Raw genomic sequence first — 26,648 nt, forward strand, 5'->3', positions numbered from 1 at the left:
GCTTACTCCTGCCAGCTTTACCTTCAAAATATATCAAAGTCCTGTCCAGTTAGCCTGCTTCTTCTACAAAGTACTTATAAAAACTTACTGGAAATCGGGTTATATATTTGTTTTCTTGCTTATTGTCTGTTTCCCTCACTAGACTGATTTTCATGAGGCATAGGACCTCGACTCTAACTCCTACCTCCAAAATGGTCGCTTAATAAATATTTGCTGAAAGAACTGTTCTATTCCAAAAGCTACAGCTACTTTTGATTCAAAGCATAATTCCATACCATTCTGACTGATCTTTTCCGAATTAGAGGCAGTGGAAATAGCATGTACTCAAGAATTAGATACACCTGCGTTTCTATAAGAGCTCTGCCAACACCACCACCACCAGCAGTATTATCCTCATCATCGTCAGCAACGCTGTTTATTCAGGGTTGTTATTACAGTAACCAAACCTGTTACTATTAAGTTGATTCTGACTCATGGCAACCCCATGTGTGTCAGAGTAGAACTTCACTCCATAGGGTTTTCATAATGGCTGATTTTTTTTTTTTTTTTTTTTTTGCAAGTAGATCAACAGTCTTTTCTTCCAAGGCACCTCTGGGTGGACTTGAACTGCCAATATTCTGGTTAGCAGCTGAGCGCTAACCATTTGCACCACGCATGGATATAGTAACTTCTTTGTATATATCATTTAAATCTCACAACAAATATATGGGGCTAGTGTTATTCCCATCTTACAGAAAAAGTCTACAGACAACACAGAACTAACTGATACAGGAAGCACTTAGATGTGGATATGACTCCAATGCCATTCCTCTTCACCAGTATATTCTCCTGCAATCCCAATTCATCAACTTGTCCAAAGTCTCCCACATAGTTATGAATGGCACAGAGAGGACTCAAAGCCACATCTGACCTCAATTCAGTCCTCACTATCTACAAAACAGGGAGATGACACAAATAGATGCCTGGGCGTGGCACAGACTCAACAGGCATTAGCTCTCTTCCTGACCTCTGACACTTAAACGCCCTCGATGATATTCTTTAAAAGCTTCGCACTGTTTATTCCTATATTGTCTTCTAGTATTTTCGAAGAACTTCTTCCTTGAGAATCTAAATGTAAATACTACAAAATTATTTTGTATATTTGAACTTATTAAAATATTATATAGCAACTTGCATGATTCTAGAAAAATAGCATGGAACAATGATGAATATCACTGCCTGTAAAATATCTGAGAAGGTTCATACTATGAATTTTGGTAAATAACTCCCTAACAACCCACTGCAATTGAGTCAGTTCTGACTCACAGCAACCCTACAGGACAGAACAGAACTACCCCATAGGGTTTCCAAGGCTGTAAATGTTTACAGAAGCAGCCTGCCATGTCTTTTTCCCACAAAGTAGCTGGTGAATCCGAACTACTGATCTTTCGGTTAACAGCCAAGTGCTTAACCACTGTGCCACAGGGCTCCTTAATACTTCCCTAACAACAACAAAAAAACTAAACCCACTGCAGCTGAGTTGTTGATTCTGACTCATAACTCCCCTAACTAAAGAAAATTCATAAACGCATTATAAGGGGAATAACTCCCCTAGTCCCCTTATGTTGTGTTTATACTATGAATTTTCCTTGTAACTTTTTAACATAATTTTTTCACAGATAATTTAGAGGTAAAATTCATTTCTGTTACCAAAAATTTCCTAAATTTTGAATTGAACAAGTATTTTGTGTTTAGGCACTTTTATGTGATATAAATGAATTATAGCTCATTTTTACTTTACCATGCAGGAATCTTAAAGTTTACCCAACATCAAAAAACATGTATTCTTTCTAAGATTTTAGTTTCATTTCACACGACCAAATGCTCACTATGCCAATGGAGGCTGAAATGCTGCTCGCTACGATGATCCTTCTTACATATGCTCCAGTTTAGACGGTCAGACATGTAACAGATTTGGGGGAAAAATTTTACTTAGGCAGGCTGTATACTTCCTGTTAAACAGTAATATTAAAACATGGAAGAGAAAAATATCATCTCCCTCTACCTGGCTTAATCATTATTTTATTAATTTGCTATGGAACAGGAAGAAAACGAAGCTCAAAGAACAAACTAGAAAAAGGAAAATTTTCTATCCCTAATATGACTCGGAATCAACTCGAAGGCAGTCAGTTTGGTTTTCTTTTTTTGGTTTTAATATTAAACCAACGATGTAGTTGTAAGATTAGCTACACACACCCTTTCAAGACAATCTATTACCATTCTGAATTTTCATCTAAAAATATGTCCACCTAATATAGCTTTATTCAAATGACTTCTTGGACAATGTCTACACTTTTATTATATTTGCGCCACTAAAATGTAGTAAAAATTGTCTAAATTTCTCTATGGCAAGCTTTATTAATTTAAAAAATTTTAATTGAAGCTTCCTATTCCAAGCTAATCCACAGCAGGTAAAACAGTTTAGATACTGCAGCTAAATGTAAAATTTCCCAGGAGGAATCTGAAAGTAAGTTAAAAGTGTTCAAGTAAGCCACTTATCTGAATGAAGATTTATTTATTTGATCAGATAGCTTTCCAAACTTCGAACAACCCAAGCACAGATGTAGCTCTTTAAATGTAGCTACGTTCATTTTCTATTAACATGAATTACAAATGGATAGAATAACTCTAAAGAGTCGATGTAAGTGTTCCATAATGCATATCTGCTTATAAATCTTGAATTGTATTTAAACGTTGAATAGTATTCCTAAATTTGAACATTCTAAATAGTTACATGTAACAACAGTAGACTAGCAGCACTCCCTTCTAAGCCAAGTGTCCAAATACAATAACTCATACATTGAAACAATGACAAAATCACTCATAAATGTGAATCACAGAGAAGACAGTATTGTCAAAGTGTGCCGGTCTTGCTCACGAATAATCTTGTCTTCTAGCTGAGCTGAAAACACATCTTAAAATAGCTGTTCCCTTCGATAATCGTTTCAAGTACCTATTATGACAGCACTAAAACAAGTTCAGAGACATGACTGCCCCATAACAACATCCAGAATTAAAGCAGGCAAGTTACTTAACCTCTCCATATGTGACTGCCTTTCCAGCTACCATCATATGAAAGTACCATTACCAGGACTCTGTTCTAACTGGTTGGCTTAGACATGATCCTTGCCCTTAAGAAATTTATGCTGTAGGTGGCACTTATCATGGTAGAGAGTGAGAAACACCATGAGGGGTGAAATAATGACCTGCAAGTTGGTAACAGGAAAGATGTACTCTGGCTGAAGTAGACCATCACACAAACACATGAGTTCCACGATTCATTTTAAGCTAAAATCATTAATTAATGTTCAAAAATGTTACTTTTGGTGTTTCATATTTATAACAATGTTTTTAACTTTTAAACAGAAACATATCATTTTAGTGTGGGAAACCAAATTTATAACAATGTTTTAACTTTTAATCAAAAACATATCATTTGAGTGTGGGGGACCCATATGGCTTATCAAATACTTTATATAAGACCTTTGACTTGTATACTTTCCACCTACCGAGGTCAAAATTCCCCCATTCTTAGACACATCTCTCAGAGCTTTCCTGCCTTATCATTAAATGTTGTTGTTGTTAGCTGTTGTAGAGTTAGCCCCCAGCTTACGGTGACTGTGCATGAGGTCCATTGGCTGGGAAATTAATCCAGGTCTCCAGCATGGAAGAGAATTGTACCACTGAACCACCAGTGCCCTCTTTATCATTAAATAGAGAATAAAAGCTATGCATGTAGTCTTTCCCTCTCCCTAACCATACCATTGCCATATCATATAATACACAAATATGTTTCCTTAAAGATTAAATAAAAACAAATCAGAAAGGAAAAGACGAGTACAACATTTATTTTAGTGATTCTAAATGTTTGGATTTCATAGGGTCTGACATTTGTTGTCAAAGTTGGGGGTGATGGAATTGGAGAGGAAGGTTGGCATAACCCAATATTTATTCAATTCCTACTAGAGTCAAACTCTATATAAATTAATCTGCATTACTCCCTAACAGATGCATATACTATTCCTATTTGGCAGACTAAAAAATAAAGGCTCAGAGAGGTTAAGTAATTTTCCAAAGATCACACTGCTAGGCAAGCAGTAAACTCAATGCCATTTGACTTCAGAGTTCCAAATGCCCCTCATCTTTTCATATACCAAATTGTTTCACTTATTCTTTCAGCCTTTGCATAAGCAACTGAGCCAAAGAGAACCTCATTCAGGATTATAGAGATTTTGTTTAATCTTTACTTTCTCAACAAAAAACGGGAGTGGACAGAGCCTCTCTCAAAAGAGACACAGGCTTTTTCTATTTTTATTCATTAAGAGTACTTATGAAGTACTGTGGCTGATTTTTGAAGACACACCAGAACTTGTAAACCTGTTTCCTTCAAAGTTGCCCGGGAAAGAGATTATAAAATTATTCCAATGATGTTGTTACAGCTCAAAATATTTCTGAAAAGCTTTCAGAACCATCTTTAGGGCAGTGGCATGCCTTCTGATTATCCTCAAGGGTCACAAATATTCTTCCTCTGCAAATGAATCTGGCTTTTGGAAGTGACAAAGTCATCCAGCAAAGTCTTACTGACAAAGATGGCTTATTTATTTGAGTAAAAACACTTGGGAAGAGGTGCTTATAAATTAATGACCTATGCCAAGTTACTGCTCAATCCAGAGTCTTCCCCTGGTCTTCATCCCTTACCTGGCTAATGCCCCTTATCCAGAGATACATTTCTGATCTTCATCCCTCACCTGACTAATGAATGCCCCCTCACTGAGAGATACAATCCTGGTCTTTATCCCTCACCTGGCTATTGCCCCCTCATCCAGAAATGTATTCCTTAAACATCTCTCCCCCTCCCCCATCTAAATTATAATCTTTCATAAGCATATACTTCTTTTCTTTAGAGGTCTTATTACAACTGTTAAGAGTATTAATGTATTATGTGTGTGGTGTGTGCATGTGTTTATTAATGTTGTCTCCACGACTACATGTAAACTCCAAGAGGTTTTGTCATCACAGTATACCCGTTGTCTAGACAAAACTGACAAATGTAGGCATTCAATAAATTTTTGTTGAGTGAGTGAAAGAAACATTGTTTTCAAATCCAAGAGCTGGCTCTCAAGGCAATTCCAATAAAAGTAGGAGTCTTCTGAGCAGCAAATGGCAGCCTCACTAAAATAGCACAGAAATCCGACCAAACCCGTTGCCATGGAATTGATTCCGACTCATAGCGATTCTATAGGACAGAGCAGAATTGCCCCATAGGGTTTCCAAGGAGTGGCTAGTGGATTCGAACTGCTGATATTTTGGTTAGCAGTAAAGCTCTTAACCACAGCACCACCAGGGCTCCAAATATCATAGATAATCCCCCAAATGAAAGAACAGATAAACTCTTGTTGGTTGGTTAAGAAAGCAACTCTTACTTTTAGAATCACACTATGGCTTTATCATGCTGTTTCAAAATATGATAATAGATAATAAATGTAATTTTTTTAAATAAAGAAAGGATTTAATGAAGGAGAAGGATATAAAAATAACTTCATTGATTTAACTTTTGATTCTTTCCAAATTTAAATTCCTGGTACTGATACTAGGATTCAATACTCTATTATATATATATGTAGGTCTGGTGGCACAATGGTTAAGTGCTTGGCTGCTAACCAAAAGAGCAGTGGTTCAACCCACCAGTGGCTCTGTGGGAGAAAAGACCTGGTGATCTTCTCCCATAAAGATTACAGCCTAGCAGAGGGACCCCAGAGGTCATGGCCCCCAGACCCTCTGTTAGCCCAAGACTAGAACCATTCCTAAAGCCAACTCTTCAGACAGGGATTGGACTGGACTATAAGATAAAAAATGATACTGGTAAAGAATGAGCTTCTTGGCTCAAGTAGACACATGAGACTATGTGGGCAGCTCTTGTCTGGAGGCAAGATGAGAAGGCAGAGGGGGACAGGAGCTGGCTGAATGGACGTGGCAAATACAGGGTGGAGAGGAGAAGTATGCTGTCACATTAGGGAGAGAGCAGCTAGGGTTACATAGCAATGTGTGTATAAGTTTTTGTATGAGACACCGATTTGATTTATAAACTTTCACTTAAAGCACAATAAAAAAGATTACAGCCTAGGAAACCCTATGTGGATGTTCTATTCTGTCTTACAGGGTTGCTATGAGTCAGAATTAAATCGACAGTATACAACAACAAAAATATATATGTATGTATGAAGTAAATTAGTAAATCATCACTATTACTAATTATGAAGGTTTAGTGAAGGAATCCTGGATTATTAATATTTACATCCACTGAACCTATCCCATCCATTATTTTTAAAAGTGATTTAAAAAAATTAAAACCATTTGCTTCTTTGATAATGTTTCATAAAAGATAACTGATAGTTTCTTTCAGTTACTTTCTTAATGGCTAGTGTACTTATTGATTAAAAATTGAAAATATTCTCCAGGGACTCAGGGATTTTTGCCAACATCTTTATGGCCTTGTTAAGTAGCAAAACAAACAGCCCTTAGGCAGACAGCTTTTTACGTTGTCATTAATTGGTAGAGATTTGCTGTCATATATCTTTACAAACATGGAAGAGCAATCTATAGTAGGTCACTGGGGAAATCAGCAAGACGGAAGATTTTGACAATGATTTTCAAGCTCCTCAAAGCAAAAACCTCACAACTAGAATACCAAATCCATCAACTTGCTTCTCACACCTATAGTTTAAAAAAACCTGCTGCCATCGAGTTGATTCCAACTCATAGTGACTCTATAGGACAGAGTAGGCCAGTTGCATAGATTTTCCAAGGAGCAAATGGTGGATTCAAACTGCCAACCTTTTGGTTAGCACCCAAGCTCTTAACCACTGCACCACCAGGGCCCTATCCTATAGTTAAGGTTACTTGTATATATGAGAAAGGGATACACTTAAAACATTTGTATCATAAAAATAATACATGGCTAATGTTGATAATACAGAAAGTTAAAAAAAATGAAAAACAATGGAGGGACAATCTCAAAACTCACTAGAAGAAGCCACAACTATCATGGTTTTGTTTCTCTTCTCAGTGTTTTACCATACAGTTAAAGTTGAAGCCATATTTTGTAATACCGCTTATCCTGTTGTTTGTTTCTTAGCATCAGATGGTTTGATAGAATTCTCATGGCTTCTCTTTACTTCTTTTCCTTATATTGACTCGCTTCTTTTTTCTGAAATTACCATGGTAGCCATTAATTGCATTCACATTGCGTGATATATATTACCATTTCTGATGTAATAAAAATGATATAAAATTATTCATAGGAGGCAATAATGATTAAAAGTGTTAAAGAACTGACCAAAATGATTATTAATTAACTGTGTGTCTCTTGATCTGAAACACCAAAAAGATAAGTGAAAGGTGTAAAAATGTTCTAGAAGCTCAAGGTTAAATACTTGGTACATACCTAGGTTGCAGATCAGAAGACTCCTTTTAGGAAACCATAAGGCATATTGACATATAAAGACACGCCTAAAGCTTAGATGCTTAAAAAAAAAAGCTTACAAAACCCAACGGTGGTCATTTATTTAACAATCTGCTCCATAAAATGTCCAGCTTGAGATAACAGGGTGTTCGACAAACAAAAATGAAACAAAACCCCAATCCTTTATGTCCTTTGTAGTAGGATGATTCTTCGCCACTTTTTATGCCACCATATCACATACTGCCATCATTAAGTCTTTCATTACATGAAAAATACGGCAAAGAATTTTTTTCAAAGCATATATTTTCTGTAGATATTGACCCATGCCTGTCACTCATTTTCACCCAATCTTCCTCCAGTCAGAATTACTGACTTAGCTAATTCCTCAGTTATCGATGTGCCTTATAATATAATGAACCAATACACTGTTTCTCAAACTATCATTTAAAAAAAAAATCCTGTTTGTTGAAGACTAATACTTTTGCTTAATACAATTAAATGAATTACTAGAGAAATGAAATAAAATAAAGGGACAAATATAAATAAAACTTTATTAGATTAAGTAGATATATAATTACTCTGTCAGACTGTTCAGACTGTTACAAAAGTTTCTAAATATTTATTTCCGCTATCTGTTTTTAATCTAAACAGACCAAAAAAAAAAAAAAGTGGTTCATGGATAGGCAACATTTTTGTGGACCAAATGTTGGGTAGCACTTGATCAGCAGACTAATTTCAAAAAGAATATATATCAAGCATATTTCAGTGCTTGCCCACAGGCTACGGATCTGAGTTTGCAGGTAAATAGGTCCAAGGTTATTTCTTTCAGAGCATCTAACCTGGTCTTGGTTAAAACTGCTACTTATGCCTGGATTTTGACTGTATACACAGCTGGTTATCAAAAGCATGTACTTCCTGGAGATACCAAGGATCATGATCAACTGAATGCAAGATTTTAATGCCTAGATATGAAAAAATCTTAAGCTTTGACTATAAACTGTAAATTTAATCCTAGTTTCTTTTCTGGCTGCTTTCAAACTATGACCCTTTTGTTGGGGGGTGGAGAGAACACCTTTCCCTGAACAAAGCACTATGTAAAGTCCAGTTACTTGTACCCACAAAGAAAACAGAAACCTACAGCCTAACATCATATCCAATAACACCACGTGCCAGACGGCCACAGACAAATGCAGAGTCAAATATGATGCAGTCTCTGGCCTCAAGGATCCTAATCTAGACAGACAGCTATGCCAACAAACAATTATAAATTACTGAAGTAAGTGCTCTAATTGGGAACTGTATCAAGATGATGGCTTCAAATACCATTTATGTACTGTTGATCCCCAAAGTCTTAACTCTAAATTTACCTTGTCTCCTGAACTGAACACTTGCTCAATCAACTGTCTGCTCAATTTCCTCACCTGGATGTCTAAAAGGCATCTCAAACTAAACATGTCAAAAACAAACTCCTAATTCTCTTCTTCAAAATAATAATAAAAACAACCTAAGTCGCTTCTCTCTACTCCATTCTCTTTTGAGATGCTCAAGACAAAAATTTTGGGTCAACTTTCTTTTATTTCCTATACCTCATATGCAATGCATCAGTAAGTATGTAAATACCATCAACTCCACATTCTACCACTTCTCACTACACCTAGATGGTAATCATATAGGCCCAACCTACCATCCATCATCTTTGCCTGGATCATCCCAATAGCCTTCAATTTAAGGAAGCTGATTCTACCACTGTCTCATTCCAGTTTATTCAGAAGCCAAATGAGGCTTTCAAAACCTAAATCTGCTGTGTCTAGTCCTCTGCTCATTATCCTCCAGTAGCATCCCTTGTTATTCAGAACAAAAGCCCAATTACTCAGAATCCCTATGTCATCTGCCCTTCTTCCCTTATCTCCTAAAACTTTCCAGGTCATTATACTTTAGCCACACTGGCTGCCTCCGAAATTAGCTGCATAGCTCACTCCCTTTCTTCTTTTAGTTTTTTGAACACATGACATCTCTCTTGCCTTCCTGGACCAACCTATATGAAAGTGCAACTTCCTTGCCCCGCTGTCATCTACCTTCATTTGTTTATCAGCTTTTACCTTTTCTCACCATATCCATTAACCTTTATCACCACCTGCCATTCATACGTTTATACATTTATTATTCCCCTCTCCCCACTAGACAGAAAACTCTAAAGGTTTCTTTTTGCTTACTGCTAAATCCACAGTGCTCATAACTGTGCCTGGTATGTAACACGCATTCAATAAATATTTTCTGAATGAACGAATAATTAAAGATAGACATCTTCCTATGACTAGTTACAGGGAGTGTCAAGAGTATTTACACCAAACAGATGACATTAGATGACACTAAAACTAGGTTTTGAAAGCAGATTCAAGTTTGTCAAACATGGATGGGGCTAAAAATATCATTGTCATATGTACAGCGTTTTCCACAAAAACTTCCAGAATAAGAACACACTTAGGGAACACTATTAATATTTTACATGAGAGAATTCCCAGGGACGAAACTAATCCCCATAATCCAGAAAACGATTTGGGCATGGGTACAGTAAGAAAAGTGCCACAGTTCTCAGGAAATTTTAAATAAGAAATTACTGTAAAATACATCAAGCTCCTGAATAAAGTAAGCATATTTCCAGTAATCTGTTTATTGCTGTCTCAGCACCACCCACCCCGCTTTTTGTTGCCACAAAATTTCAATTTCATTCTGGAGTTTTTCCTTCACAGGACTAATAGCTCTGATTTTAAACAGGGTCCTTGAGGAGAAATTCAATGTCTAGGACCTCTTTCTTGTGTATTCAGTTCTACTGTGATACATCTATTCTGCTGACACCTATGGTCATGTATTACGGAATCACATTTCTCAAATTTATCTCCTCTCACTATCTACAACTGTCTTATACATATATGTGTGTATATATATATATTTGTTTATTTATCATCTCTTTCCATTAGATGGTGAGTTCCTTCTAACAGAGCAGGGGCTTATCTATCTTCTCCCACAGTATCCCTGGGTTCAGATGGTTACCTGGCACACAGAGCACCTAATAAATGCTCAGTGACCGAATGAATGAAATCTAAATAATTTATGAACAAATATTTCACATAGGAAGTTCAGACTTCAACTTCTAGTGCTTGTCTTAGCAGTGCATTTTCCTTAGAGTTAAGAGTTCTTGCATTACTACTCAACAACCTTATCAAAGGTGCAGGTAGGATTGTGCTCACACTTGCATTTCTGGTTGGATCGTATTCCGGGGATGGTATCTCAGCACATACCAGAGAAGCATAAAGTCCGGGGAATACAAGTTTCTCCCGTTATCTGAAAGTAGAGCATTCCTATGAAACCTTTCATAAGCCAAAATAGGGTAAAGCAAATCTGCAATTACTATTAATTTACATGGGAAAAATTTTTGAGTGTTTCCAGATTAAAAAAAAAAACCTTCCAAATCATACTAAATACTTCTGTATGTAAATAGTTCGGATGGTGGACATGGGCAAGTTCAACACACATATCTTTATTTCATTCACCAGATCAAAACACTTAATTATGTGAGTTTTATGCTAAGAGTAATACCCTTATGAGCTCTCTTAGGCTTTTCTGCTACCTTAGAACACATCTTGCTAACGGATGCACAAAATAAATGGAGATAAAGCACAGATGCTCATAAACACAGTTCAAAGCTATGGTGGCTTGATGCTGAGATGCTCAGTGTAGTTCCCAGGGAAGGAGCTTGGTGACACCACTCTAGCGGCCTGGAGTGCTCCCTGCCTCTTTAACAGCTTGCTGTAAAACAAATGCTGAATGCTATTTCCACTTTCTGCCTTTTTTTATAAAAGCAAAAATCCTCTTTGGATTTCTTTCAGTTAACGAAAACAGGTACTAAAGTAGGTTTTTTGTAAAAGCAAACTGGCATAAAGTGAACTTTCGAAAAGCGGTGGATACCTGTAGTTACTCTGCTGATACAGCGCTAGGAGAAACAGCAAAGAAGGCAAAGGCATTCCTACAACCCTTGTTCCAGGGCTACAGCTAGGTGTCCTTGTCTCACAGCAGGGAACCATGGGCCCTTCTGACGCCCCCAGTAGTAGCTGTGCTTCGATATGTTAATATACACCCTTGATTTACATATTATCACAGTTTATAAACTTTAAGCAATACCAACTATCTCTACAATAAAAACTTTAATAAAAGCCAAAGTATAAGAGCTTTTCAAATTCCTAAACTCACATATAGGGTCACTATGATTTGGAATCTACTTGACGGCAGTGAGGCAGTGGGTTTAACTCACATAAACATACACTCAAATTAGTCTCAATTGTATTAAATGTAGAAAAACAGGCATCAAGGCCCAGGTCTTCCCTTTTTTTTCATTACTCCCGTTCTACCCTACCCTCTCCTGCCTACACCTGGCATGGACAGTCACACAGCTTTCACATTTGCCCATCATCAGGTTGTTCAATACCTCCACATTCATTCATTCATTTATGCATTTGTTTCTTTATACATTTCATAAACAGGTATTAGTATCATTCAAAAGATTTATTTCTACATTTACAATACTGTGAAATAATATTTCATTGGCTATTATCCTCACCTGCTAATAAAGGAATCCAAAAAACAAAAATACCAAACCCATTGCTATTGAGTTGATTATGACTACAGAACAGAGCAAAACTGCCCCATAGGGTTTCCAAAGGTATAACCTTTATAGAAGCAGACTGCCACATCTTACTCCCTTGGAGTGGATGTTGGGTTCAAACTTGTCCAGCTTTTGCTTAGCAACCAAGCTCTTAGCCAGTGTCACACCAGGGCTCCTTATAAATGAATCCACCAACCCCTGCTAATTCCCTACCAATTATTGCAAGACGTTATGAGGAGTGCCTCGTTGTACAGGTCTGATTCAGGTCTCCTCAGGCTATATCAGTTCCCTCACCAACTTTGTGAATGAAAGGTACTTCACCTCTGCCTTCCTCCCTTCATTTGATTTTGTCTTGCCTCTTTTGCCACTTTACCCCACAACTTTTTTCTTTCCTCTTCATCTCCTGTAATAGGGTCAATTACGGCAAATGGCAGAGTGACAGTCAAGAATGGAAGAGACATCACTTCAGATTCATGTCATAGGAAAAGCTAAAAACAAACTGAGATTACAAATATTTTCTAACAGATACTTCTTAGTATTATTAACAGGTAAATGTTATTATACTTCACATTTTAGAACACTAAAATTAAGTGATGAGACTAAATGACATTAAAAATATAACATATAAAAGTACAAATTAATAGTTTCTATTTATTTTTAAAAAGGTGCTAAATGTGAAAGCATTGAAATATTATCAATTTCTCATTTTTATATGGGTCTAGGTTGTTATTTTTCTCTGCTTAAACAAAATATAATTTATTATTTAGGTCAAAGAGCATTTTTCAATTTGCCAATCTAATGGTTTAAAACTCACAGATGTGTTAAAAAAGCATTGCGTGTGTATAGATACATACACATACATACGTGACATATTTAAAGTACAATGTCATTCTTTTCTTTAAGAAAAAAAAAAAAACCCAAAGATGCATCTTATTGTACAATTATGAATAGGTACTTAGGCATCTAAGAGGAAAAACCTTACTAAAAAAAAAACCTTCAAAAAGATCTTAATCCTCAAACATAAAATAGAATTTATTTCATCTCCTTATACAAGTAATCACCAAATCAAGGTATACAGAAATAGCAATGACTATTCAAAAAAATATTATTCCTCATGAAAATTTCTAATAATTTGATACTGATGTTATACCCTCACTAGTGAATTTTTCATGAAAGTCTTTTATGACTATCCTTTTTTAGAACCTAATAACCGTTAAAAGCAAGCTTTTAGTAGAAACCATGAAGAGAAACAATGTAGTCTGGGTACCATTTTGCAGTTGCTGTTTGAGAAATACAGAGCAGACCCCTAATGGCTTTACTTTGCATCCTCCATGTGTAAGTCAGTTGCTAGGGAACGGGAAAGAAAGGGATTCAGTATCAGGTCTGGGGAACAATGAGCTAGCTTAATAGTTATCTAACACATGGAGACAAAAAAAAAAAGTTGCCCTCCAGTCGATTCCAACTCACAGCAACCCTATAGGACACGGCAGAACTGCCCCCTTAGGGTTTCCAAGGAATGGCTGGTGGATTCAAACTGCTGACCTTTTAGTTGGCAGGTGTAGTTCTTAACCACTGCATCACCAGGGCTCTCACACACGACGTTCATAAAATAAACTGCTGTCTACCTTAGAAAGATGGAGATTTTGTTTTTCCTCAGAGAAACAAATTTTGATGTGACCAAGTTCCATTTTTTAACTATTATAAGAAAACTCTGTTATCCAACAAAATAAGAAGTAACAGTCACAGACATCTTAAAATCTTCTTTTCAGCCAGGAGTTTTCATCCATCCTGCTGTCAAACTTACCCAGTGCCATCGAGTCAATTCCGTCTCATAGCGACCCTATAGGACAGAGTAGAACTGCCCCATAGAGTTTCCAAGGAGCGTCTGGCAGATCTGAACTGCCAACCCTTGGGTTAGCAACTGTAGCACTTAACCACTACGCCACAGCTGTCAAACTTAGATGATAAAAACTAATCTTCTCACTGCTTCAAGCTATATTTGCTATAACTACGCATGAATTTATACACACAAACACCCACAAAAGATAGGAAAGAAGAAGAAAGAAAACATACATCACCACAACCACAATAAAATACTTGCCACAAAATTATCAGAAAAGGAAGGAACTAGAAACAGCTTAGGGGAAAATACATACACATACATATGTTCTCGTACACACACATCAAGTGCATTTCTAGTCCTTGGTCTCTTGGTCTACTTGTGTGTAATACACAGAAAAAAGTGCTCAGGGTGGGGAGACAGGAAACATAGCGTTCATTCATTTGCTGCGTGACTCTGAGAAGGTGAGTTAACTTCTCTGGGAATCATTTCCTCATCTGTAAATTTAGACAGTAATGCTAACCTCAACAGGTTTTTACAAGGACTGGAATGAAATGGCACATGTGGAAGCATTTTAAAATTGTATTTTAAAATTGTATTGTACAAAGGTAGTAAGTACCATTATCATATCTATAAAACTGCCATTTCAATGAATAGGCATATAAATTGAACTCTATATTTGAAAATCAAAATTAAACCAACTAAAAAACATTGACTTATGAGGTTTTTCCTCCCCAAGTTTCATACATAAATTAGATTGTTTCATTAATATTAACATCAGAACATCAAGGGTGTGAGTTACTGATATAGAAAAGCACGATGATTAAAAACAATCAACCAAACAAAAACCAACCACAAAAATAATTCACATTATGCATGTCTATGGAAACCCTGGTGGCATAGTGGTTAAGCGCTACGGCTGCTAACCAAAGGGTCGGCAGTTTGAATCCACCAGGTGCTCCTTGGAAACCCTAAGGGGCAGTTCTACTCTGTCCTATAGGGTCGCTATGAGTCAGAATCAACTCGATGGCACTGGGTTTGGTTTTGGTTTTTTGGTACGCATGTCTCTTAAGGAGACTGAAGTCATTTGCATATTAATTCCTCTAAAATTTTAAAGTGGAAAAGTATATAAGTAAGCATATAATTGGACTATCTTAAGTACTGTCCTTCTTGGATTTCTCTATACTGAAATTGGCTTTTCTATCTCTTTTCACCTCAAGAAACTGAACTTCATAAGCTTTAAAAACTTGTGAAACTCTACTAGATTCAAATTGAATTTACAGGAGCATTATGGGTCCCTTTAAGGTATTTCTTACAATCTCCAGCAGCCTAGACTTAAATCTGACTCTGTGTGGAACACCAGGAAGTGCCAAGATCTGAGAGACTCCACTTCTACTTCTATTGATCTCAGTGGAACCCTCACCAGCCTACCAGCTTCACACACAGGCTGCATGCACCACATTCCCCAAGGTCCAAAAGCCCCAGGTACTTGGAAGGGCATGGATATTCAGGAGGAATTATGTTAACATACAAAGATATCAACATGGCTGAGGAAACAAGTCTCTTGGGCTCACAAACTAAAGAGAGAAACACTGGTAGTAAAGCTGTTTTCATAAATGCTCCCCAACTCTGTCTGTCAACGTTGGCATTTACTCAAGCTGTGCCTTCAACTGAAAGAAGTGCATTGGTAAAATCCAAACTGTCAGCAAATACCACAGACAGGTGCACAGGTATCAAGCCATTAGGTGATAGCTTTCCACATTTTCTTTCAAAGGGAGTTATTTAAAGAGAAAAATTAAAAGAAGTTCCTGAATATTTCTGAAATGGATTTGGAATAAAAAGTCAGGTGAAGAGACATATTTTCAAGGTCTTAGTCTACATGTTAAGATCTCATCTAAAAAAACAGCATTATAGAACACTGCCTTACATGAATAATAATAATAATATCTTAGATTTCAACAGTTCTTATTATTCTCAAATGTTTTCTCATTTCACCCTCATAATGTCTCTGCGAAGTGGGGATGCAGGAAAAGCTGAGGAAAATGAAAATGGTAAAATGAAATGACTCACCCAAGGTCACAAACTAATAACTGAGGGAATCAATGAGAATACAGGTCTTCTGACTTCTAAGTCAGCATTCTTTATTCTTGGCACTTAACGACATTCAAGTCTGTGAAACTACAAACTTGCAAAATTCACTTTATTTAGCACCACTGGGATATGAAAATCTAAAAATAAAATTTGATTAGTTGAAACTCTACATATACTTACAAAATGAATTTAGTCTAAAATTAAAAAAAAAAACCTGCTTCTTTCAACAAATATAACATTTCTAAGGTATCAGTCATCTGAAAGAAAATTTTAGAAGCAACATCTCTGTGGGGAATTTATTTCAGTAGGTCCTATAACGAAGGATAATTCCTATAATTCATAACACTGAGCAATATTTAACCTAGTAATTAGATGACTTTATTAAATAGATGACATTATTAATCTACCACACATATTTTCATCAGGCTATAAATATTTCTTTAGTTCACAACTGAAATTCAGGACAATAACAGAATAATTGAACCATCAAGTTAAAGAAATTAGGCTTATTTAGCATGAAGAAAAAAACCAATCTAAGTATCAACTACAATAAAATTTCACTGAGAAATCATGTGCCAGGCTAAGCATTTTCCTAGACTGTCTCACTCAATTCTCCCAACTACCCTATGAAGTGGGTACTGTGACATATCCATTTTACAGACGAAAAGATGACAATGAGGCTGAGTGACATCCACAGCTGAAACGTGGCAGAGCCATAAGCCACACTCAGTTCTGCTTGACACCAAAGCCTGTACCTGTCCATTGCTCTGCTCTATCTTGATCCCAAACACAAAGGATGATGAGGTATTGCCTAACTCAACTGAAATCAGGCCAAGAAATATGCTTAAAGATCAACAAAAATGAATAAAATTTCTAAGCCATGTGTACCATTAAACATTGAAATGAATAAATAGCATTATGGAATTTCTCCTAGGAGGCACAAAAAAAAAAAATTGCCTTCATTCATTTTTTCAATGCATCAAAACTGTTGTGCATGTGTGATAAATTAGGCACTCTCCTAGGTCTTCTTGCAAACCAGTGACATAAGGATATTTTGGTACTTGAGATGGGCTGAAATTATATGAACCAAATACACAGCTTTTTGATAGTCAGGTTTGACCCAAGGGCAAAATTTATACTATTTAAAGACTGAAAATTTTTATGGTATGTGAATTATAATGCAATTAAAAAAAAAAAAAAGAATATGAACGAATAAATTGTATACCCTTCAGAAAAATCTCCATGGTTATTATTTCTTATTCAAAATATTATTTTTTGAAACTGAGCTTTAAATACAATATGAAAGCAGGAAATTCAAGTTATCTTATAGAGACTGTTTAAGGTGACCACCTAGTCTATCACAATGTCTCCTTTTTAAAGGCTAACAGGACCAATGGGGTGAATGCGATCTCAGGTTTTAATAACGGGAAAAGTTGCACTTTTCTCAAACGACTCGTTAAACTTACACCAAAGGGGCATTAAAGCTCTAATAACTGATCGTGTGTTTCCCTGGCTGTTAGCATTTTTTATACAGTGACATTTTATCTATTCATATGGTGGTGCACTGGTTAAAGAGCTTAGCTGCTAACCAAAAGGTTAGGGTTTCAAACCCGCCAGCTGCTATACAGGAGAAAGATGTGACAGTCTGCTTTCCTAAAGATTACAGCCTTGTAAACCTTACAGGGCAGCTCTACTTTGTCCTATAGGGTTGGTATGAGTCAGAATTAACTACAGGGCGTGGGTCTGGTTTGGCTTGGTTTTTACCTTACTAAAAAAAAAAGTAAAATTAAAGAGGCTTTTAGAAATATATAAACCAAATAAAAATAATACCAAAAAATAAATGGTGAATATCAATTAAAGACCCTAGTGCTTAAGTCCTGTGGCTAAATGACTTAATAGGTTAGCAATACATACAGATGAAATGTGAAACTGAGGAGGGCTCATAAAAGATTTGCATAAAGTTGTGGACAAGAAGGTTATAAAACAATATTATGTTAGTGACCTTCCAATAATGCCCATGGAAGGATACTGCTGTCCTTTTACCCAGAATGTTCATTTGTAATTCTCTTAGATATTAAATATTATGCTATTCCTAGGTGATTCTCTTCAAGGGGCCAATAATACTCCCTCGCTCCACCCTTAGGAACTTGGAATAAAATCTGGCATGCCTATGGTCTGTAGGGGTGAAGAGATGTTTTATTTTGACCTTTTGACTGGACAGAATATATCCCCTTTTCTCCCCATCCACATGTTGACAGTGACATCTTTCTTGACATGGACCAGAGGCAGTAATGTACAGCAGACTGTTCTTGTCATCAGCTATGATTTTCCTACACAATGTGAACACTAAATGCACAGAATCAGTCACGGTAGACATTTTGGCCATAAGGGTGTGATTATCAACATAGTGACAGAAGACAAGAGAACCTTTCAGGACAGCGAGATCTTCTACAACACTTCCACTGAGGAAATGCCCCTCAATGTGACGCTGACCTCATTTGAGGTGGATGCAGGCCCCAGCCAGGGTCCAACCCTGGCACTGAAGAGCAGCTGGAACAGGGAGGGGAGGGATCACAGGGATGGACACCTTTGTCATTTATTCTTCCTTTTTTAAAACCGAGGGAAAAAAAATTCCTATCATTACATCATGCTGTACCAATACTATTACTGAGAATATAGATATGACATGTATTCTTGTTAAAGATGCTTGATATTTTTGCATCTCTCTATTTTTTTGAGGTTTTGAGGCTACAGTCACACAGTTCTTATCTTCATATAGAATTTAAATTCAGTAAATCCAAATAGAAATACAGTATTTCCAAGGTTTATTTATTAAACAGCTTGAACACTAAGCTTTTCAATAAACTGTACCTAAAAATAAAAAGCAAAACAATACAAACTAAGAAAACCCAGTTGAGTTTTACTAGGTAATTGAAACTGCTTAGCCTGAAACCACCTTGTTCAATTTCATGTAGGATCTGTTCTATATCACTCATATATATATAAAAAAATATATGTTTAAAGTGAGGAAAGGTGTACGTCAGGGTTGTATCCTTTCAACATACCTATTCAATCTGTATGCTGAGCAAATAATCCAAGAAGCAGGACTATATGAAGAAGAACGGGGGCATCAGGATTGGAGGAAGACAAATTAACAACCAGCATTATGCAGATGACACAACCTTGCTTGCTGAAAGTGATGAGGACTTGAAGCACTAACTGATGAAGGTCAAAGACCACAGCCTTCAGTATGGATTACACTTCAAGATAAAGAAAACAAAAATCCTCACAACTGGACCAATAAGCCACATCATGATAAATGGAGAAAAGATTGAAGTTGTCAAGGATTTCATTTTACTTGGATCCACAATCAACACCCATGGAGGCAGCAGTCAAGAAATCAAAAAATGCATTGTACTGGGCTAATCTGCTGCAAAGGACATCTTTAAAGTGTTGAAAAGCAAAGATGTCACCTTGAAGACCAAGGTGAGCCTGACCGAAGCTGTGGTATTTTCAATCGTATTATATGCATACAAAAGCTGGACAATGAATAAGGAAGACTGAAAAAGAACTGACACCTTTGAATTGTGGTGCAGGGGAAGAATATGGAATATTCCATGGACTGCCAAAAGAACGAACAAGTCTGTCTTGGAAGAAGTACAACCAAAGCAAAGTACAACCTTAGAAGCAAGGATGGCGAGACTGTGTCTTAATGTTGTCAGGAAGGATCGGTCCCTGGAGAAAGACATCATGCCTGGTAAAGTACAGGGTCAACGGAAAAGAGGAAGACCCTCAACAGGGTGGACTGTCACAGTGGCTGCAACAATGGGCTCAAGTGTAACGATGACTATAAGGATGGCGCAGGACCAGGCAGTGTTTCGTTCTGTGGTACACAGGGTTGCTATGTCGGAAAAGACTCAAAGGCACCTAACAACAACAAACATATTTTATATATATATAAAATCTGTCCTATAGGGTCACTATGAGTCGGAATCGACTTGACGGCACTGGGTTTTTGTTGGGTTATATATATATATATATGTATGTATATATGTATATGTATATACATACATATATATATATACGTATATACATACATATATATATATATAAAACTGACCTTTATGTGCTTTACTCCATTTCACTGACCAACACTCAAAAATATCTACTGTATACCATATAAACTACAAGTTTCTGGGATAAATTTTTCCTATTAAGTTTATTTTTCTGAGTTGGAACACTTTAAATAGCTGCTGAGTATAAATGGCTGGCGTTTTATGTTAATCTTGACTGACACCATCAAAAGGTGTTAGAGATAAGAAGAATAAAATTACTGGAAGCATTCTGTAACTAACTGCTTAACAAGAATGCTAGAAATTTGTTATTCCAACTACAACTAATGCATTAATGTTTCATTTTGTTATTCATTTATTTACACCTCTTCTACTCCAGAAAGTATTTGCGGTAGTTAGCACATTTGTAACTTGCAAATTATATTAAATATTTGTTTATTCTACCTTTTTATACATGACAGTACAGTAACTTGTTTTGACATTGGGCAGAAGGGGCATTACATTTTAAAAACAAATAAACAATTCTACTGCTTTAAAAATAAGCGAATCCTTGATACTAGTTCATAGAACTGTAAAGCCTGACGGCTATTAATGCCTTATCAGTCTAGATGGCATTCCAAATAACATTCCAATTAAAATGCTACTTATTCACCAACAGTAACCTATTAATTTTTTTTTTTAATATTAGCAACATAAAAAGGAGCATTACTAATAAACTACAATTCCCAGCGGGCACTTGTTTCAGACTCTTGTAACATAAAAATGACAATTAACTATACTTAAACACTTCAGGTGATTGTAGTTTACAATGAACTGTTTCAAGTTATGGAAACCCTGGTGGCATAGTGGTTAAGTGCTACAGCTGCTAACCAAAGGGTCAGCACTTCAAATCTACCAGGCACTCCCTGAAAACTCTATGGGGGCAGTTCTATCCTGTCCTATAGGGTTGCTATGAGTTGGAATTGACTTGATGGCAATGTTTTTTTTTTTTTTAATTTCAAGTTATAATAATACAAGTCATCAGTACACTATGGAAAGGGTTCCTGTGAGGTGAGTATTAGGGTTAGAAATATTTCTGCCATTTATGGGGCAGTTCTACTTTGTCCTATAGGGTTGCTATGAGTTGGAATTGACTTGATGGCAATGTTTTTTTTTTTTTTTTTTTAATTTCAAGTTATAATAATACAAGTCATCAGTACACTATGGAAAGGGTTCCTGTGAGGTGAGTATTAGGGTTAGAAATATTTCTGCCATTTATGGGGCAGTTCTACTTTGTCCTATAGGGTTGCTATGAGTTGGAATTGACTTGACAGCAATTTTTTTTTTTTAATTTCAAGTTATAATAATACAAGTCGTCAGTACACTATGGAAAGGCTTTCTGTGAGGTGAATACTGGCGTTAGAAATATTTCTGCCTTGAATGGCTCATATTATACAGATTCTGAAAATTATTTTCAGAGACAGCCATCCTACGTAATATGAGTTGGAGTCAATGCATTCATTCTGCAACTTCTCAGGTTAGCATCTAATTCCCAGCCTCTGAAGGCTGCAATCATTAAGGATAAAACAAGAAGCATCTTGCAAAAAATGACTGTTTTCCACAAACTGCATGCCTCAAAATAAGTTGGATCAAATAGACCTGTTGTGATACACTATGTTTGAACATTTATAAATTCACATAATGATTTAACTGTGAAAAAAGTCATTCCTCTATATCAGAATTCAGCAAAGCAAAAAAATCTACTACATGTGTTTGCCTGGTAACCAAAAAGGTTGGCAGTTCAAATCCACCAGCTGCTCCCTGGACACGCTATGGGGCAGTTCTACTCTGTCCTATAGGGTAGCTATGAGTCAGAACTGACTCAATGGCAACAGGTTTAGTTTGGGTTTTGTGATTCCAATCTGGTTATTCATAGCACTAACTATGGATCAATAATCTAAATTTGTAATTTCTAAGTGAGAAAGACATGCTTACTAAATGGGGGTGTCAGCCTCAGGCTCACTGTCCCCCTCTGTGTTCCACCTCTGCTCTCTTCCTCAGTGAATAACGACAGGACTACAATGGGAATGGGACAGAGACCCTTGAGAACCACTGCTATGGAAACAGAAACTTGCTTTAAATAATACATACAGTTCATCAAATAAAATTTTGCCAATTAAAACACAAACAGGCAGAAAATTAATTTAAAAAAACAACAATAATGCCTACTGGAAAGGAGCTTAAGAATTAAGCCAGCCTCAAATTTGGCTGCAAGCAGAACAGTATACAAATTAAAGATTCTCCCTCTGTGTAACAGTTAGATCTTATATAAATTGCAACACATACATTTTTTAACGTAGTGCTAGCCTCTTGAGAAAGTAAGGGATGTTCCAAGGACCAAGGGGGGTGGAGTGGTAAAAAAACAATTACAATACCAACCCAACAGTTAAGTGGGAGCTGTCACCAACAGCTAAACTTGAATGTCAGGGCTGCTCTACAAGGGTTTCTGAATCTGAAAGTCTGAGCTTTAGTCAGGGTATGTGGTGGGGAAGCTAAATCTGAGACTCTTACATGAGGCGGGGTTATTTAAGGGGCTAAGGACAAAACAGGTTCCCAACATGCCTTAAAGGAGCCTGGTGGTGCAATGGTTAAGTGCTCGGCTGCTAACACTTTAGCTAACAGAAAGGCTGCTGTGAGGGGAAAAAGATGTGGCAGCCTGCTTCCATAAATATCTACAGCCTTGGAAACCCTATGGGGTAGTTCTACTCTCTTCTATAGGTTCATTATAAATCGGAATGGAATCGATGATGGCAATGAGCAATACGCCTTTTGGTGGCACAGCTAGCTTGGCTAACCAAAAGGTTGGTGGTTTGTATCCTCCAGCTGCTCCACAGTAGAAAGATGTAGCAGTCCATTTCCATAAAGATTTTAAGCCTTGGAAACCCTGTGGGGTAGTTTTACTCTGTCCTATAGGGCTGCTATGAGTCAGAATCCATTCGAGAGCAATGGGTAATATGCCTTAGTCCCTGATATTAAAAAAAAAAGCAAATTCTCTCCAAAAAACCCTCACTAGGTTTTGCTTTTTTTTTTTAAGAATTACACTGAATCTATAAATCTTAAAAGTATCATCATCATCATTATCTTTTAACTGATTAGGACACATGTTCAGAAATAGATGATTTTGTTTACTGATCTTAACTGATAAACATTCATAAAATTTAATAATTTATCTTTAGATTATTTTTTATTTTCTATATAAATAATCCTATCATCTATGAATGATGAGAACTTTGTTCTTCCTTTCTAGTCCTTATCTGCCTTTAAAAAAATATAACATTTGCAGTAGCAATAACATCCAAAAAAAAGTGCCTGGGATAAATCTTTCAACATCTACAAAAAGATACCTAGGATTTTTTTTTTTTTAACTGTTCAAGGCTTTTAGGGAGAAAAATATGAAACTTTACTGAAAGAAATTAACAAAAACTTGAATAAGGACAGAGCTATACCATGCTCACAAATTAGAATATTTAATGTCATAAAGATGTCAGTATTTCCCAGATTATAAGTTTAACGCAATTCAACTCAAATTCAAAGCTCAGATTTTTAAGAAATTTGACAAAACAAAGAAAGAGCCCCAAAGAAGAAGGTGGAAGAACCTGCTCTATTAAATACATAAACACAACTGTTACCAACATACAAAATTAACTAAGACAGTATAGCATTGACACAAGGATAGACAAACTTACTGAACCAGGAGACACACAGTTTTGGTAGCAGAGATGGCACTACTGATCACTGCAGGAGGCAGAAACTATTTAATAAAAAGTTCTGGGAAGATTGGTTATCCATACAGGCAAAAAATAAATTTGAATTCCCTAACTCACGCTACTACATGGAGACCTTGGTGGTGTAGTGGTTAAAAGCTATGGCTGCTAACCAAAGTGTCGGCAGTTCGAATCTGTCAGGTATACCTTGGAAACCCTACGGGGCGGTTCTACTCTGTCCTATAGGGTTGCTATGAGTCAGAAACGACTCGACGGCATTGGGTAACTCACACTACACATAAATTCAGGATTATTAATAATTTAAATGTGAAACGCAAAACATGAAGCATTTTAAAGATTGTATAGGAGAACCTCTTTTATCCATGTACCATGGAAATTTCTTTAACAAGATGAAGAAGTTCTAACCATAAAAAAAAAATTAATGACTACATTAAAGAACTTCTGTTCATCAAGATACCATGAAATGAAAAGACAAGTCACAAACTGGAAGGAGATATCTGCAATGCATGTAATTGAAAATGGATTTGTATTCTCTGAGTATGTGTCTAGGTTTCTGTAAAAAATAAAATAAAATAAGCAAATAGGATGAGGGAGAATTATCATACCGAAAAAAAATTATGACATCCTGTTCTATATCAACAAGCAGAGACTGCTAGTCACCAAGAAATAGACCCTCTCTATTCGTCAAAGAGCATCTCATGACTGTAGTAATAATTATAGCTAAAATTTATCGAGCACTTACAAAGTACCAGCCTTTTTTTTTTCTCATTATCTCATTTATATCACATACACAAAATAAAATGGAAGCTATTATTCCTTACATTTTATTTATGAGAAAATAGGCAAAGAAAGTTTAGGTAACTTTTATCCAAAGACACAAAGCTAGCCATTGGTGGAGATGGGATTAAACCCAGGCAGCCTAATTCCAAGCAATACTTTTACCCACCACCTTATTCTGCAAATAATAATAGCTAGCACTAACTGTGTGATTACTGTGTGCCTAGTACTGCTGTAAGCCATTTAGATGTATTAACTGATTTAATTCTGACAGTAACCCAATTAAGTTTACAGACGAGGAGGCTGAGCCAAAAGGAGATTAAATAATGTGTGAATGTAATTTATAAAACCAAAAACCAAACCAAATCCATTGCTGTTGAGTCAATTCCAACTCATAGCAACCCTATAGGATAGTGCAGAATTGCCCCATATGGTTTCTAAGGAACGGCTGGTGGATATGAAGTGCCGACCTTGCAGCTGTACCTCTTAATCACTGTGCCTTTTAGTGGCAGAGACGGCCATTGACTCCAGACACTCTGACTTCTGAGCCTATGCTCATAAACACCTCACCATTAGCCATATATTGGCTCATTTAATCCTTTTATCAACAATTTGAGGGAGGTTCCACCCCTGTCATACACAGCTGATTCCTAGGAAGAAAGGAAATAAATCTGCGTAAGGAATCAAGAGGCTTCTGGGGGGCAGCGGCCCAAGACCCCTTCTTCCACAACACAAAGAAAACCTGTTCAGGAAGGAGAAAAAAAGAAAGCATCTAGACTAAATATCTGCACACAATACCAGGATTTGAGAGCTTGTGGTAGAAGGACAGCTGACGCAGGATGTACCTCTGACCAGCAGTTGTTTGTTATGAAGCAAAACTGTGTATTATGAAACAACAGTTGACTCTGTGAGTGTTCAGGAATACATACAAGATAAGCTGCCAACAGTGAAAAATAAAGAAAGAGAATGGGATGAGGGAGATACTTCATTTTTTGGTATGAACCAGAAGGAAGAAACCCTGGTGGCCTAGTGGTCAAGTGTTACGGCTGCTAACCAAACAGGCAGCAGTTCGAATCCACCAGGCGCTCCTTGGAAACTCTATGGGGCAGTTCTGCTCTGCTCTATAGTGTCGCTACAGGGTCACTATGAGTAGGAATTGACTCGATGGCAGCAAGTTTGGTTTTTTTTGGTTTTGTCACCAGAAGGAACCCTGGTGGACTAGTGGTTAAGAACTTGGCTGCTAACCAAAGGGTCAGCAGTTCTAATCCACCAGCTGCTCCTTGGAAACTCTATGGGGCCATTCTGCTTTTCCTACAGGGTCCCTGCGAGGCAGCATCGACTGGATGGCAGTGGGCTTTTGGTTTAATCACCAGAAGCTTCCCAAACACTGGCCTTCTTAATTTTGTCATCTATCACGTTTTTGTTATATTACACGGCAAAAGGAACTCTGCAGACCTAAAATTTTGGAGTTTCAAAGATTATCCTAGATTAACTGGGCGGGCCCAATCTGATCAGTTGAGTCCTTGGAAGTAGAGGAAGAAAGCAGAAGAGCAAGTCATGGGGACTAAAGCAAGAGAAAGGCTCAACTTGTCCTCACTGGCTCTGAGGATGGAGAGATAGGGCCAGACCAGGAACCTCAGGCGGCCTCTAGAAGCCGAGAACGACCCCCAGTCAACACCCCACCATCATGGGGACCTGAGTTCTGCCAACAGCCTGAATGATCTCCCCAGTCAACACTCCGCGATCATGGGGACCTGAATTCTGCCAACAGCCTGAATGATCTCCCCAGTCAACACCCCGCCATCACGGGGACCTGAATTCTGCCAACAGCCTGAATGATCTCCCCAGTCAACACCCCGCCATCACGGGGACCTGAGTTCTGCCAACAGCCTGAATGATCTCCCCAGTCAACACCCCGCCATCACGGGGACCTGAATTCTGC

The 26,648-nt window shown here is 37.0% G+C and overlaps 1 protein-coding gene and 1 non-coding gene across 2 annotated transcripts in view; one reads left to right on the forward strand and one right to left on the reverse strand.

Annotated features, from left to right (window-relative positions):
- Positions 1-26,648, reverse strand: part of SLC2A13 (solute carrier family 2 member 13) — a 380,110-nt gene that overhangs the window by 225,711 nt on the left and 127,751 nt on the right. The gene's annotated exons all lie outside the window — the stretch shown is intronic.
- Positions 18,182-18,317, forward strand: LOC126076590 (small nucleolar RNA SNORA67). The gene has a single exon (XR_007517521.1). It is a non-coding gene; the product is annotated as a small nucleolar RNA SNORA67 (small nucleolar RNA).

Source organism: Elephas maximus, chromosome 4 (genome assembly GCF_024166365.1).
Source record: "Elephas maximus indicus isolate mEleMax1 chromosome 4, mEleMax1 primary haplotype, whole genome shotgun sequence".
In the NCBI taxonomy this organism is placed as follows: domain Eukaryota; kingdom Metazoa; phylum Chordata; class Mammalia; order Proboscidea; family Elephantidae; genus Elephas; species Elephas maximus.